The sequence below is a fragment of the Botryllus schlosseri genome, chromosome 1 (assembly GCF_051294905.1).
Source record: "Botryllus schlosseri isolate E-star chromosome 1, Bs_hap1, whole genome shotgun sequence".
Taxonomy (NCBI): Eukaryota; Metazoa; Chordata; class Ascidiacea; order Stolidobranchia; family Styelidae; genus Botryllus; species Botryllus schlosseri.
In genome coordinates, this window is record NC_137236.1 from 2452987 (window position 1) to 2470426 (window position 17440).

Sequence of the window (17440 nt, forward strand, 5' to 3'; positions counted from 1 at the left end):
TTTGTTGGCCAGAACTTTACGTCTTCATGTGACCCGAAGCAGAAGGGGTTGGCCTCGAAATGAATGAGTCTCATAGACCTGAACTCGCTCGTTGCACATCCCTAGTTCCTACAGTAGTTCATCCCAACGGTCTTCGACCATGTTTTCCAAGAGAAAAAAAAAGAGTCGGACAAATCTTATCATGAATTCCCATGATAAAGTCATATTTTCTGCGTGTCTCGCTTATAGGCTACAGTAGGCCTACGTAACACCTTTTCTTAGATTTGTAAAAACCATCGTATCGCAGGGTTCAATAAATTCAACAAATATGACATACATATTAACAGATAGCTCTGGTACCGTGTCGACCCAAAATTATACCATTTGCGGTCCATACTTTAATAACCCTTGAATGGGGCAAAATTTGCGTTACAGTAACTTGCACATGGAAGTCTGTAATGATGGTATTTATACTACTAGCCTCGTGCCTCGCACTAATGAGACTAATCGAACAGGTATTACGGCAGTACGATGATTGTTTAGCGAAAGCCAGCAGAATATCAATTTAACGTCATGTTCCAGTGTGTGCCAAGCTCAGACGGCCTGACTGTTTAGAGCAGGGGTGTCAAACTCAAATTGCGTCGCGGGCCGGACCAGTCAACTGATTCCAAAATGTTACCTCGGGCTCTTGCTTTTCACTTGAATACCTTAATTGCATATATAGATAATACGCGGATCATAAGGTTTTTGAAGTAGCAAGTCGCAAAACCTTTATTCGCGAACAATGGAATTGGCAAAAATCGATGATTGCCAGTTGAATACAGTTACGAACTGTTGAAACAGTGGCGTTAACGAAGATATAGGCCACCATATTCTCTGCTCCCTTTGATTTAGTCGTAGTCTGGCGTTGGCCCTGCATACAGGGTGCGAGGAATACAAGATATTTGATTGGAAACGCGGACGTTGGAGTTTAGTTTATTATTATCAAACCGCGAGTTCGGTTTCTCTGATGTGTGGGGATATATTGGGTCGAAATTGACACCGCAGTGCGGCCATAAATCTTTCAATTATATATTTGTGCAACTAATATATTTTCCCTGTCCGCGTTGGCGTTTTCGCTTGTGTGAATAGCTACCTTTTTGGTCCATATTTGAATAAAACTACGAACTTGGTGTGCACTTTTTGCCTTCTTGAAATTGGTTTCACCGACTTGGTACTATAGAGGTAACTAGAGTGAAACTAGAGTGCTGTAGTCTAGTAATGGGCATTATGAACATGGAAGTATTTTCTGCAAAATACCTCGACATTTGTTACAAATGTGCTGAAAAATATATAAAAAAATTTCAATCTACTCAAAATTGCTTCGCGGGCCGGATTAAATGGTTTGGCGGGCCGTATGTTTGACACCCCTGGTTTAGAGTCAAGTGTACTTGTTTGATGCTGGTGTGATCAGACTAGATGACCTTCACGGTCTTGTCGATCATTCCTATCTAACACCGCATACTGTGCATGCATATTTTCTGTACCACCACCACTGCCGTGTGTTATGTATTTTGGTTGGATGAAAATAAAGACTCTCTCTCTATATATACTGTATGTCTGCCAATACACAAGCTTCCAAACCAGGCTTTTGGTAACGTAATAATTATAGTGTGGAAATATTAATTTACCATGGCTTGTGAGAGCTACGATTAGTGGTGGGTATGATAAGTTAAACAAGTTTTACTATTGCGTCGCAGCAACAAAAGTTACACTGCGGTTGAATTTCATATTAGGTTTATTTGAATTATTCCAGGTCAGAAAAATTAACAATAACTATTCACAATTTTCATTCGCACTCATCCGGGATTTTCATTCGCACCGTTCGCACCATGTTCGTCATTCGCACTGCATTTTTTTTCATTCGCACAAGTGCGAACCGTCACACAGGTTGAAAAGCACTGGCACAGACCTTTTCGGCCAAGCTTTTCTCGCTGCCGATCGTTCTGGCACACTTATTGGAGTCTCCCTCATGTTATATGGCCTAAAACTTGATTGTATGTCTTGGTGGGTGGGGGCGCGGTAATGGCCCAATACCCAATAATATAGATAAAAGGCTACTTGAATTCGCACGCAGCGCGAAAAAATTTTGAAAAGATTGCATAAATTTTCAAAAAATACTCTATGATTTATGCTAATTCACGAAATAATTTTGGGCCCCCTTCGAGCTCGGGCCCCCCCCAATTGGGGGGTTTGGGGTGCGGCAGTTACGGTGCTGGTTACAGCAAGTGGAAGAGGTGGACCGATATCGACCTAGCCGATGATCGAGGCCAATGTTCGGAACATCGCTCCGAGTTCTCAGTCTCAGAAAATCGACGACACAAAGGGGGCTGCGTGACAGATTGCCCTTGCAGGACAAGTTGAACTGGGTGAGCATGCAGTGAAACTATGCTTCCTGCATGACAGCCTACCTCTACTGGACTGATCTGTGATTCTGCATCATCTTTTGCTCTTTGGGATATCCCACATTTCAATGAATATGCACAATTAAGCAATAATTGTTTTCTAGTTTATTGGTCAGCTTTCTGTGGCATGTACAAGAGACAACTACCCTAATCTAACAGAACAGAATAGAGTGGGGCTGTTCGAAAAAATCTTTTTTTTCTGAATCTTGTTGGCTGCATCATTAAATCATTAGTTTGGCTCAAAATTTCAAATTTTTGGTCGACCCCAAGAAATTGTTGCGCTGTCTTCAAAAACGATCCAAAACAAATTTGACTCAATTCCAACCAGTAAAAGCGGGGACATTTGAGTTTTTCTTTGATAATTCTGGGATTATCCTTGATCGGTGGATAATCCAAGAATTATAAAAGAAAAACTCGAATAACTCTGCTTCTACTGGTTGGAATCGAGTCAAATTTGTTTTAGATCGTTTTTGAAGACAGTCGCAAAAATTTCCCGAGGTTGACAGAAAAATTTGAAAATTATTTTTTATGGCAGTTTTAGGTAAATTCTAAATTTTCACACTGTACGAATTACGCCCTTACCGGTTGGAATGAATTCACATTTCGTGTGCATCGATTTTTTAAGGCAACCTAATGATTTAATCACGTAGCTAACAAGGTTCACGGAAAAAAAGTTATTTTGAACAGCACGACTGCACAGCCTGTCGTAGTGGTCTGGCGGAAGAGATGGACATGACCTATTTTGCACCATTCACCCATGATTCAGCAACTACATGATACTGCACTATAGTTGTTCCAGTCGCAAATGAATAACTTTGCACAACATAGAGGCAACTAGAGTGGAACATGGCGTTACTAAAAAATCATGACTTTGCAGTTCCAATACAGCAGTTTTCTAAAGAAAATAGCTTTGGCCCAAAAATATTCATGATTTTATCTTTAATTTGATATCACTTCATTTTTGGAGCGAAGTGACCCTTGAAACCAATAATTTTTGAATATTTTTGTACGACAACATTTTTCAACAACTGATGCTTCAGCAATACCTAAACATGTTTTGCATACCATTGGAAAACAAAATGCATGTAAATGCTGGTTTTATTTTTGTTTTAATTGGGATCAGGTTGTCGACCGCACACTTTGACAACTCGATAATTCTAGTTGTATAATTTCTCTAAATCAGAGCGAAATGACAGTAATCTAAATTTAAGCTAATTTGGAAAAGTCCATAATTTTCTAGTTTTCCAAGCCTGACCGACCGGTGGTCTAGAAGGTCCGCCCTACAATACTGACAATTTTTTTGCTGAATATTAGACCGCACATACCTGGTCATAAGAGACCTTTCCTGCCGAGATACAAATCCCTCTTGCCATCTTTCTCAATCCTTTATTTCTTTGTCTGCTCACAGCTTGATCAACCCGAATTTCATTCCCTTCCAGGTTGTTGCCCTGCAGCGGTAGTCATGAAGTCACACATATGTTGACAGACAGACTTGTACAAACTATCATCCAGTTAGTAGGTGATCAACTAACCACTGATTATTTAGTAGTTCTGGTTCTAGTTGCGGATTTCGGAAAGTGGAGAGTTTCAGTTGCGCATTTCAGAAAATAATTTGTGGTACAATGATTTGGGCACCGGTACTCAAATCTGAATCAAGCACCGTAACTGTAATGATTCGAGTCGCTCAGTGAAAGACGTGGACTAATGAAACTTTACGCCCAGTTCCATCGAAAAGTTATAATTGCATCAACTTTCTGAAACCTCGATTAGCTGTATCCCAACATACGAAACATATTGTACAAAGCTATGCACGTTAGCGTCAATGACATTTCTGTGTAGCTGTGATCGCAAAGCCAAATGAAGTATTTTCAAAAAATACCAAATCATCATTATGTGGTGAAGAGCTGGCATTATGTTTCGTAGTTGCATGAAAAGTAGGCAAGCTTTTGGGTCTCCACTATACTTATATTGCCTTCATGAGTGATTATAATCACATATATCATATATCAAATACTCAACGTGAAGCCTAATTTAAAATAGAATCACTCATGCACTATGTATTCACTCATGTAAGTCTAGTAATTACGAGCAAACCTTTTTCCTGCATGATTTTGCCTCCAGCATCATCGTCCATCGGTAATTCCATTTCAAGTCAACAATACAGTGACCCAATAGGTCTCAGATTTTCATTTCATTTTAGGAGTGAATCTGGTATCTAGCTCTGAGGGTGGAAAACATGATTTTTTCAATATCCATACACTGAAACCATTTTGTGCTCACTCAACGATGAAGTTTAATTAGCGGTACCGTAGTTTCATATTCCCTGTTACAATACGGTCATAAAACAGTGTGTACCGGTATTAAAGTAGTTAAGAGCGGATGATGGCTTTTAATAACAGAATACAAGAAACTCTTGATATTGAAGGGAAAATTTTCTACAAACAAATGGAGTCAGGGGTCAATATCAGTCTTAATAGCCTACCCCTTTCAATATCCATCATGCGTGACACAAACTTGGAACATTTTAAGCGCTATTCTGTCTACATAAAAATTGGAAGCAACTTCTTATATGAAAGCTGGTTTGGGAGAGAAATGTGACTTACATGTTTTGCCTAATAATATGTAATTGGTAGGCTATTAGACCTAGTCTAAATCAACTTCATACATAGATACTTCCGACTCCAATCTGTAATTCAATTTCAGATCAAACAAAGATTAGATTGGGTATCAATAAAGTTTCAGATTTTGCAAATATTTGGATCAAGACATTATGAAGTATGAGTTGATATGATTGAAAAGCAATTTATTTTAACGGAATACCGATAGGCCAACATGAGCGTTATCAGGTTATCCCATTAAAAAAAAGCTTTTTCTGCTTATTTAACCTTGAAATGAAAGTTTTTCAAGCTGATTTGAAATTGTCTGTAAATGAGATACTCTGGCAATAAATAGTTGTTCTCATTGTTATCTTACATAAGTTGATTGATTTTATCATGCAAGAGTTGAGGTAATAATTTCAGGTACACAGCCCCTAATGTCTCCCTCTCATTTCTGTCTATATCGTAGGTCTACTTCAAAAGTTTTGTGAAGGTTGTCACATGAATTCGGTTGCAACATGGAGCATGTACTTAAGTAATGAGTTAGATGCCAAAATTCTGTAACTAGAATATGGAGCATAATTTTCAGCTATAAATCACCACATTTTTATAATCTGAAATACTCCCTGTAGTCCAAGTTCGTGAGTAAATATTACATAAAAACTCCTTTCCTGAAGATTCTATGCGGAAGGTATTATACGACACTATTTACCAAAAAATTCAGACAAACAGAAATGATAGGGAGAGTTATGAAATATGTTTACACACAGCGATTTCCATGGGCTTCACCTTCAGCTACATTCTTGGCAGGGCACCAAAGATGAATATTTTTTCACTGGCTTGCTGAATTCATCAATTTATGCAACATGACAACATTCTCAGGTATAAATAACTCATTTATACAGACACAAGTTCAGATCTGCATAAAAACAGCACTTGGATTTCACGGTTAAATGAGCAGAAAGCTTGTTTTCATTATGCGATAACTTGAAAACTTCATTCAAAATGGATACCGGTAGCTATCTACTCAGCTATAGCCTTTCACAAGATGATGAGTCAAATTTCAGCAAAATCTGCAACTTTATGGAAACCGAATTTCTCTTTGGTTCATTTCACATAGAATTACCTATATACAGCAGTCACAAATAATCCGGTAAGCTGGCTTGATCATGGTTCATGGCTTAAGGTTGAACTTAATCAGACTTGCAGCATCATTTTACATTCAGTAATTTCATTCTCAAGTGATGCAGGAACGAACGATCGATACTCCATGGAAACTCGAATACCATGTTTGATAGAAGCTGTAAGCCAATATGTTATCGGTGTCTCGTACGGACTAAAGACTCTACTGAATATACACAGGCGTGAAGCAAGACGCTGAGAACCGTCTTGGCACACCAACCATATTACTCTAAACATATCAGGATTCCATTGTCGAGCATATTGATTGAATACATAAACACTTCTTCCTTGGCGAGAGCGATTTTCAGAGTCCGGGGTTACCGGTATTGACTATCAAGCCATGTTACCATTTCAAAAGATTTCACATCACACCAAACCTTTCGTAACAAACTGATGCAGCCAGAGGCCATCACAATTTCGAATTGGTAACGTCTATTCCTATCAATGTACCAAGACTGTACTATTGCATGTGAGCATAGTAGAAGCGCGATACGGTATCCCAATAAAGCACTGGTCAACAATCAATCAACATCAAGTAGCTATACGTTAGGTTTGCGCATTCGCCCATTCGGTATCGTGGAGATCCATCTATTCTTCCTAAATTCAGGTGTAAAACATTACCATGTCATTCTTTTTCGCTTTATCCAGTAATATAAGTGAGTCAGCCTGTACTCTTAAAAATTAGCTATATCTACAACGTCCGATCGAATTAAAACTGATATTAGAACACACAATCAGCTGATTTCATTACATGTTTTGACTCAGAGCCATTCATGCACGTGAGACATTAGCTCCACCACGCGGAAGAACGAAAGGCGTCAAATTGATAGCATCATCCAGTTTGATATTACATTTCGTTCATAATCTGTTAAGTTTTTTCATCTCTCCGAATTTTATTCTCCTGTACATATCGTTATCATCGGATGAGTCGATAAAACGCACACTCGAATAGGGTACGTAATATAAGCATTTAAAAGAACTATACTGCCAGAAATGTAAGGAGCCATCGACGCATGACGCCCTTGGAAACCAAGGAGACCGCTTGACTAGTAACCGCTGTATATATCGTTTTGCACTTACCCTATGCCAAGGTCGGGCAACTCCTCCGGTCGGTGAGCCGGATATGGGAAAATTAAGCACTCGACGGGCCGGATTACAGAATATATACATTATACCGTAATCGCATATCCACCTCTACAAGGTATCAACTGTGTTTAATGTAAGCCTGACGAGTGTCAGCCGAAAATATTCGGGTTCATTTCAATATGAATATACTATTTAATTCAAGTTTAAAGCATACCGATACCGGTAGATATCAAATCAGTATTTATTGAATTTATTTACAACAGCTATTTAATTCAATCAGACATCCGGGGTCGCTCAATGCTGTGAACTTGTTTTTTGAACTCTGATTGCATGTCATATGTAAAAACCCTTAGTGAAGACTGCATGCGACCATCAATTATATTGGAACGCAGCCTTGTTCGTGGCAGCGTTGGGATTATGTCACTGCCTTCGAATCACAAGTCATCTCGCTGCTCATTTCGACTCTAGTCAAGTCAATTCACTTGATTTTCATAGGTGACAAGGGTCAAGTCAAGTCACTCGATTTTTGGAGGTGACCCGAGTCACGTCGAGTCAATTCAAGTCACGAGTCAAGTTGAAATTTCAAAGTACTAGACATGATCCAAAGTCATTACTAGCCCAATTTTTTTTGGACACGTCTAAAAAAGTCAAAATTTAATTTACATAAAAAAGAAGTCATTTTCACTCCACCCTACAACGCATGCCTATTGACATTCCAACATTTGACGATCCTCACATCTTCACCAAGTCTACCTGCCTCTCATTCGCATTAAGTTCTGACACATGAAATGATTGTCTGGCATTTATCCTGATTGCTACACAACCTTTTGTCAAATTGCATGTGGTCGCATAAAATACATTGTAAAACCAAAAGAAAATGCAATGGTCAAATGACTAATTAATATTTATTTCAAATCAATTCTCTACATTTCATAACATGAAAACGCAGCCCAATACAACATAAAATCACGTAAATTACAGCCACTACTCTCTAAGTCTAAGATGAAGATACTTATTAGGAGTCATTACCAATACTCTGAGTTGTCTGTTGTGGATAATGTCAGTATAATTGCAAATTAGTCACAATGGACAGTGAGGGCAATTTATAGAATGTCAAGCAGCAAATCATAATATCTCAGTAAAAAGGGAACATTGTATCACATTCATAAGATTATCTGAAATTTCGATTGTTATGGTGCATCAAGTCACTGAGAATCAAGTAATCACATACCAATAACAAACGAGCACATCAAGAGGGATAATCCAATTATATTATGCTTGAAGCATTTAGAAACACTAAGGTAGCAGAAAGCTTGTTCATTGGTCATAGAAGCAAGAAAAATCGTTGGCTCGAAGTACAGAGACCGTCATTCTACAGAATAATATCAAAGTCATGAAATATCTTGCTAATGGAAGTTCTCAACTCGGTAAGTTTACTATTCAACACTCTCTCGAAGTCAACTGTACTAAAGATATGGAGAAAGATCACAAGATCATGATGGAGCATAGAGAATCCTACATAATTGACATTACAATGGATTTCATACACTACACTACAATTATTTTCAACAAAATTTTATATTTTATATTTTTTTAGGTTTTTTGAAGTATTTAAGTTCTATCATAATACATCACACAAAACATAACAACACTACACACTGCACATCTAAGAATATAACAATTTTTTTAAATCATTTTTCCATATTTATGTATTTTTGTAACTTGTATTATAATCAATTATTTCAAGGTGTACACCATGAAATACATTTATATATTTTATCCCGTTATTTGATTCTACCTTGCGAATCAATCATTATAACAACAGAAAATCAACGGCTTGAACTCTACCGTAGTGAAACCGTTTGCACATTGCAATCAACTTAAACATTCATTTTCGGAAATATTTAGGATCGACGTGACGCTTACGGTATTGCCATTGTTTTCGTCTGATTGCGAATTTTTTTGGCAACTGTTTTGGTTACCTAATTGTGAAATGCAATGTGCACAATCCAAATAGTATTGCGAAATTGCATTAATTAAACATGAAATAGCCAGTTTAAATTCTGAAATGAAATGCGGTAATTCTAATCTCCATATTTCAATTTTGCTGATGAGAAAATGTTGGCTCTTGTACGCGATCAACGATGTTGCATCTGTGGTCTTCTCTAGTGACTGAAAAACAAGTATCTCTGAATAAATCAATATCCTAATTCATCAATTACGTCTGCAAACGATTCGGACTATGAGCCTGAGATGGACTGATCACGCGGGTATGTCATTACACTGCATAAAATAGAATTGGACTTTTTGTAGATGACCTGCATGGGCTCATAGTCGGATAGATTTTAGGGATTTATTCTACAGGTGGATTGCGCATTTATATTTTCGCTATACGATTCTCAGGTATCTTGGGCACACAATTCAATATACACTAACATATTCATTCAGTACTCCCATTTCATGAAAATAAACCTGCAGACAAAACATCGTATCCCAGGGATCGGTATTGGGTGGGACGGTTTACTTGCTAGAGGATATTTTTGACAGTTTACATTTTAATTAGGGAAATTGCGGTGCAGTTAACAATGTCAAGTATCAATGTCACATAAGAAGTATCTCTACAGCTTCTTAGAAAGAAATTATATTTTTAATGCCACAAGGATCATCTCTATGAGTGGAAAATTCATCAAAACTAGGGACTTACGTTTCTTCTTCAAGGTAGCCTAAAATAGGTGACGATAAGTGCACTACTATCATGCTTAGATAATAAGACAATTCTAGTTGTCTAATCAGACTAGTTTGTGTGAAATGCCGGTAATCTAATTTGAATCCTTTTTGAGAAATGATTCTCTCCTCTAATTCTAATGTAATTTGTCAAATATTTATTTGTTCTCATGTTGGTTCAAACCCTATCTCTCGTTTTCCTGTAAATGCTACTGAGAGAACTGTATAGTGCGAAACGAGCCAAACTTGCTTCAAAGACATTTTCTATTATCATGCTCATAAGAATAAATCATGATTTGATAGTAATGGAACTGGATTCAATGACATAGTTTTTGTGGCTTCAGTAATTTTAATTCCAATCTAATTTGGAAAAATGTATAATTATACCGGCAGTTTTATTGTATGAACAGCTTGTTTCATGAAAAGTATATTTTTAATGCCATTAGGATCATCTGTATGAGTGGAAAATTCATCAAAAATAGGTACATGCGTTTTATCTTCAAGGTTGCCTAAATTAGGTGACGATAAGCGTACTACTATCAGCCTTGGATAATTAACTAATTCTAGTTGTCTAATTAGACTAAATAGAGCTAAATGCCAGCAATCTAATTGGAATATAATTTGTGAAATGATTCTTGGCCTTGATTTTGTGAAATTTTTATAAGTTCTCATTTCAACGCAAAGCCTATCTCTAGTTTTCCTGTAAATGCTACTGAGAGAATTGTATAGTGCCAAACGAGCCAAGCTTGTTGGACAGACCTTTGTTATTATCATGCTCATGAGATTGAATCATGATTTGATTGTAACAGAACTGGATTCAATGACCTAGTGTTTGCGGATTCAATTCTAATTACAATCTAATTTGGAAAAATGTGCAGCTACTATAGTTTTAATGTATTTTCAGAAAATTACTGCGATAATTATAATTCTACTATAATTTGGAAATAACTGTGTAGCGGCAATTTTTATTCTAATAAATGTTGGGAAAAATTGTAACTGTAATTCCAGTTTGAATTCGAATCTGAAATCTTGTCGATTTGTGGCACAACTCTCGAAATCAAGGCGAGGGGAACAGAAAATTTGTAAGCTATCACTTTGACAACCAGTGACAGTAATAATATTTGAAATTCACATACTCCAGTACTTTTCAAACTTTCATTTACACTATTGCTACATGTACCCGAGTAAAAAATGAACGGAATCACCCCAACTTCTCTTCGAGTTCAATCAATGACTATTTCGATAGTCTCTTTAAAAATTATGTGACAACATATTACGTCCAATAACTATATTTCTTTCACCCCCAGCAGCTAAACATCCGGACGCATTAAATCTCAGTTTCATAATACAACAAATATTTCTCCCAATAAAATGAAATCTGTGTGGTCTGAATGCAGCAAGTGATCATGAATCGAAGTGACGCAATAATGCTGAAGATCAACTTTAGTATACATTGACAGAGGTGGTCAGTAACCAACTAACTCCACTTTTTCAAAGTATAAAAGTGCGTTTTGCCCACTTACACTACTTACTTAAGTAGTTATTAGTTCAAACTACTTCTACTTCTATTTGACAATTTTCATTTTTTTCAGCAAAACTAGGAGTGATGTGAAAAGTATGTCGCGACTCGATGTGAAATGATGCATGACAGCGCTATTATATTCTTGCAGAATAAACAAAGTCCTTTCTCCACAAAGCTACGTGTGTAGCACCGCGTGTCAACGTTATGATGTCACTATCCGACATTACATCAGTTAATATTGTATATTAATTTAAATAATACACAGTTTGCATCACAATATTTCTAAGCTGTTGTTTGGGACCGGATGTGCATGAGAATGGATTGACGATGTAATGGAAGGACAAATGTCAACTCTAATTTTAGAACAGTCAGACTTCGTAACGTCTACTCACCTATACTGAAAATTGTAGTCGAGTCGCTGCCAGGCATCCGTTTCTCGGATCACTGAAATAAGAAATAAGTTATATATCTTAAAATGCTTGTTAGCAAAAGATGTATGCATCCTATGAATTGTGCTCTGTTGCTGAGCCTATTGCGTAATATCCGAAACAGTCATCAGGCTCAAAGAAAGTTAAAATAATCAAAAATATAAATGAATTGGGTTATGGTAGGTAGGCGTACGGAACTTGCGCTTATCTACTATTTCAAATCCGAATCCTATTCCTGATGAAACATTGAAATCCAAGTACAAATCCATATTTTATTTTGTCTCGCGTCCATATTTGCGTCCAATCCGGTAATGGCTAAAACTTGATCAAAAAGTCGCATGAAAATGAAAGTTACGTGAAATTCTATGTCAAAGTACGAATGAAAATCCATCTTCGAATGAATCATAAACCATTATCTAAAGCAGTCATTCCCAGCGTGAGAGATATCGACCCCCAACCCAGCGGACGATTTGGCGGTGTAGGGGGTCGAAAATTACGAAGCGGGCGTTAGGTGGGCGAAAATAGACAAAGAGGGCAACAGGGGGCGAAAATAGCGAAGGTGACGATAGGGGGGATGGCATGTTGAAACGGCTATATTGGAGTCAAGTCGCAGAAATGACCTTTTTTTAGTCAACCGTCAAAAATTTAGCCGCAAAAGTGTAAAACATCGATATCAAGCCAACAAGTTGACCTTTTTTTATTCAACCCGCCGGTGATTACGGTGTCTATGCCCATTTTTCGGTTCACAAAATTTGGGGGGCGACGATCGGTGTGGTGCTTGAAAATGGGGCGTTGATTCGAAGCAGGTTGGGAACCACGGATCTAAAGCCAGACAAAAGAGATGACAGGTGTCCTCAATACCATAGAGATGCATAGAGTGGATTCGCAATATCGTGAAATTATTTGTTATAGTTTCCGTTCAAAAGCGGTGGCTTTTAAAGGGAACATTGCTGCGGCCAAAATGTTTTTCACACTCTCCGCTTTCATTTCAGACAACATTATATTTAGAGCGCAGTGTCGTTTAAATATGTTATAGTTATGTCAGTGGGCAGTGAAAGGAGAAATCACACACAATATGATGCCCGGCGGTACAATGCATATTACATATAGCTAATCCGATTAGATATGGGAATGAGTGAAAGTAACTCTAATCGATTTGTAAATTTATAGTAGGCCTACTTGATTAGGTTGGACAAAACGATTTCGGATTTAATGCAATGTTATTGAATATAATTCAGTTCTACCTAAAAGAATGCACAATGCACATTAATGATGAAATGATTCGTATCAACGCCAATATAAAAAGTGGGATGCTGTATGACATAAAACCACGAATCCTGCAGAGATGTGGTCAATAACGCAGTAACTCTACTTTATCAGACTACTCAAGTAGTGCTGTCTACTTGCATCGCTTAATCAAGGGTTGTCATTTTAGACTACTTCTGTTTCTAATTCTTGTCACAGTTGTTAGTCAAAACTGCTTGCTTTATACAATATTGATTTTTAAAGTATCAAGTTGTTCCTAGCTGCGTATTCGTCCTCGTTTTCAGTGAAATTCTTATAGGAGCCGCCTTAAATAGCCCAAGTATCACGGTGACTGCATGAACATATTTTCAAAGATTCCACTCACTTGCAGTGTCATTAGTCATTTTGCATTAGCAGCGAAGATATATCTTGGAATTTCGAAAGTAGATATCTCCTATAAACTGCTAAAAGTATGCGGCCTTTCGACCAAATCTACTTTTTGAAACAACTTATTTCACTAGATTTCGGACCAATACATTTTATTCTTCCGCCTCAAGTAAATTTTTGATTTTTTGGAAATTCCTACTTCTACTTGTATATCAGCAGCAGCTTACGGCGCTATTTATTGTTCTACATGAGTCTTAACTCTGACTATTTTGACTGCCTCTAATCATTCATGAACTCGTGTTAGCAACTCTCAGAACCGATTGGAGTCTGCTTGGTCACCAGATGTCGTAAATAAGCTGCATGAAGTATTACATTTGTTCCAAAGTTATATAAGTATATGAAAGTGGTTTACAAGTTTCTTTTACTTATCGTCCCCTTATCAAGCTCGATATATCTTTATCACGCCCCATAATGGTAGAAGTACTATCAGCGGCTAAGTAGTTGTGCTTTTCTGTATTACTTATTATTATATACTTGTTTCGCTTACTCAAGTAGTTTTGTTCGTATACTACCTCTACGTCAACAATTTTTATATGGTGAATACTAATTTTTGCATAGTTGACATTGTCAAGTAAAAGTAGATTTTGACGCACTTTAACGATGCCTTGCTTCGAAATTGATATGCAAGCTCACAATCAGCAACGTGTGAGATACTGAGATAGCATGCCTGAATTCCCAACTACAATTAATCGTATTAAGTATGGGATATCGAATGAAATTAAAATTCATGAATACTGTGCGTTATCACATAACCCTGATAACGACACTATGTCATGCATGAAACTAAAGCTGCATGATTTCTAGCGTTAGTACCGAATTGGACCTGAATTGACCATTTCATTCAAAGTGATCGCGCTTATTTAATATACCTAATAAAACGGATCTAAGATACGATGCAACCAAACAGTGACTCACAGTATAAAACTTCAAACTCAGTATCGAGATCATTTACAATCTTCTGGACTTTCTGCAATTCGGCTCCTTTCAACATATCATTTTTATCCCGGTATATCAATGTTACTTTCTTCAAGTTAGAGTTGTTGACGAGAGACGAAATGTCATCGGGTGAAGCACCAGATCCAAAGTAGAATATGCATCGGATATATTCGATCTGCAGTGAGAAATTATGACTAATAATACTGTGTATTACAATGATGCTTACCACTATTGTTGACCATTTCACCAGGGGCCATCATGTATTACAATATACTTTGGATCACCAGTTTGGACAGTTTAGTCTGACCCGCTAGGCGATTCTGAAAAAAATGGCCGTATTATCCGACACATTTCTAATACATGTTGATATATTTAGTCGGAAACACTTTCATTCTCTCAAGTCAGAAAATGTCGAGCATGCTCATAGGCCACATTATAACCATCCGACCGTGGTGTTGAGGTTACACTGTAGTCACCATCAGCAACAAGTCACTGCCATATGGATAGGGGAGATGTGGTACCGATGGATCACTGGGACCGAAAATACTTTGAAAATTCTCTATGATAATTCCATGATTACACTCCGTGAACTTGTCTACAATTGCATGCTGGCAACATCTTTCTTCACATACAAAAAAATTCGACGTGCGCGAACTATGGGGTCTCTCACAGATGTTTTTTGTTTTGAGGGGTGTAAACTAAATTTAGATCGACATATACATTTTTCTTTGTAACCTTCAACACGAACAAACCAGCAATCATTTTTATTGTGTGAAGTCTAGGGCTTGTATCAGGCTATATAATGGAACCTATTATTTTTTTCAGTACTTTCCTTGAGTGGAATTTTTTCGATTCATGTACAAAATTAGTAGGGTGGGAACCGATGATACAATAGCCAAATCAAGCAAAATACCCAAGCATACTAATCATGAAACAAATGAAACATGACTACGTACAGAAAATCTTTATGTGATAATTGTATATGATGTTTTATCGCTATAACGAGGTCTTTGGAAGTCACACTGTCGATTTTCGGGCAATATGTATGTACCCTCAAATTTATAAGTCCGAGCCTAAATCGAAACGTGATTTTATGACAACATTTGAGTCAATATCTAATCTATTTTTAGACGGTTGCAACCGAAAATTCTTCTTTGGCTTGCTGCAGCTTACATTATAATACGGAGCAAGAAAAGTTGTCACATCTTAGTTTTTTAGGGTATATGTGTCATAGGTCCCCGGGTCGTGTGCCATTGGACCCACCGGGTGGGGACCGATGACACGTTCGAGCAACAAATTTTAAACGTCCATAAATATTTTTTGAGAAGACGGATATTCATGTATATGTGCGCGATAGGTGGAGCTTGTATCAAAGTGCTGAGCCAGCAAAAGATCTGCTCTTTTCGGCTGAACATTTTGGGGCCAGCGATCATTTTCCAATTTTTGATCCATCGGTACCACATCTCCCCTACTAGTGAAACCATAAATCCTCTTTTCTTTTTCGACTTTTTTTAAAGTGATCTGGCAACTGTAGGTGTGTTACTTTTTTTTCAAATATCATCGGCTTACTTGTCAAATTGTCTAAAACAGCGTTGCACACCAAATTTGACTCAACTCCATCCAGTGGAAGCTGAGGTCGGTCAAATTGAAATTGAAATAATAGTATTTACGGTGACCAATTTTGTCACACAGACATGATCAAAAATAGTGTTCCAGGTACGCCCCGTGGCAGGGATGTCTTTTTCACTTGTTTTCATCTTGATACAAGCCTAGGGTGGCTTTTGGATTAAGACATCGCCAGTAAACGAAACAAATATACGACACGGACTACCTGGAAATTGGTCCACTTCGTTGAAATAGACATGTCAAAACGATGGTGAAATAATTTTCAAATCGAGTAGGCCTACTTTACACACCGAAATTAACAACCACGAAAAGAAAATGAACTAAGGAACAGCTAAAATCCAAGTAAATATATTTCTCAAGTGATCTATATTGTTGGTCGGTCCAATGTAAATTTCCTCACGATATTATATGATATTATATGATCTGCACCACTCTTACAGTACTATCAACTTATAGGCACCGTGACAGATCTTCTTCCTATCAAAAGTTATCGTCCACTATTCATGCCATCCTCCTCCATATTCGGTTACTGTAATCTAATTGAGTCCATATATCGTGGTAAAACACCAATGCCTTTTATAACTCTATTACAAGGGGGTCCTGGTGACATAAAAAGACCAGAAAATTACTAATGTGCTTAATAAGCTCACTGGATTATCATTTGGTTACCATGAATCTCGCATATGTGAAGTATCAGAAATGTTTTTCAACTCATAAATACTATTCAGTGACATTGCTGTTCTGAATTACAATTGGTACCATTTTCAACGCCCTGGATCAGTCAATGTCAAACAGTAGACAAATATCCGAACACTGAGCTGCTGAGGAATGCAACTGATGTCTCTGTGGATGAGGTTTTGGTAATGGCGACTTTGCAATCGGTAAAAACTTTGAATCAAGGCAGAGAGTATGCCCTGCATAACTGGGATAGATTTCATCAAATTTAAATTTGCCTGACAAAAAATACTTCTAGATAGGATTATCATTTGAGAAATACATTTACCTGAACTTTACCGTCTTGTCAGTTAATTTTCTTTTCGTGGTCGTTAATTTGAGTGTGTTAAGTACTATATTTGAAAATTATCGCAACATCGTAGTTATAACTTGTCTATTTCAATGAAGTAGACCAATTTTCAGGTAATCCGATGTCGTCGTTCAAACCCCACCCTAGGACCTTGTCAAGATCAAAACAAGTGGAAAAGACATTCCTGCCACTTCAGGCGT

At 37.3% G+C, this 17440-nt stretch overlaps 1 protein-coding gene and 1 long non-coding RNA gene across 2 annotated transcripts in view; both read right to left on the reverse strand.

Moving 5' to 3' along the window:
• LOC145433311 (uncharacterized) overlaps positions 1–17440 on the reverse strand; it is a 247864-nt gene that overhangs the window by 209388 nt on the left and 21036 nt on the right. The window lies entirely within an intron of this gene.
• On the reverse strand, positions 9051–15088 carry LOC145450945 (uncharacterized). The gene is made up of 3 exons (XR_013918649.1): positions 14570–15088; positions 11927–11978; positions 9051–9460 (listed from the first exon to the last, which is right to left on the reverse strand). It is a non-coding gene; the product is annotated as an uncharacterized LOC145450945 (long non-coding RNA).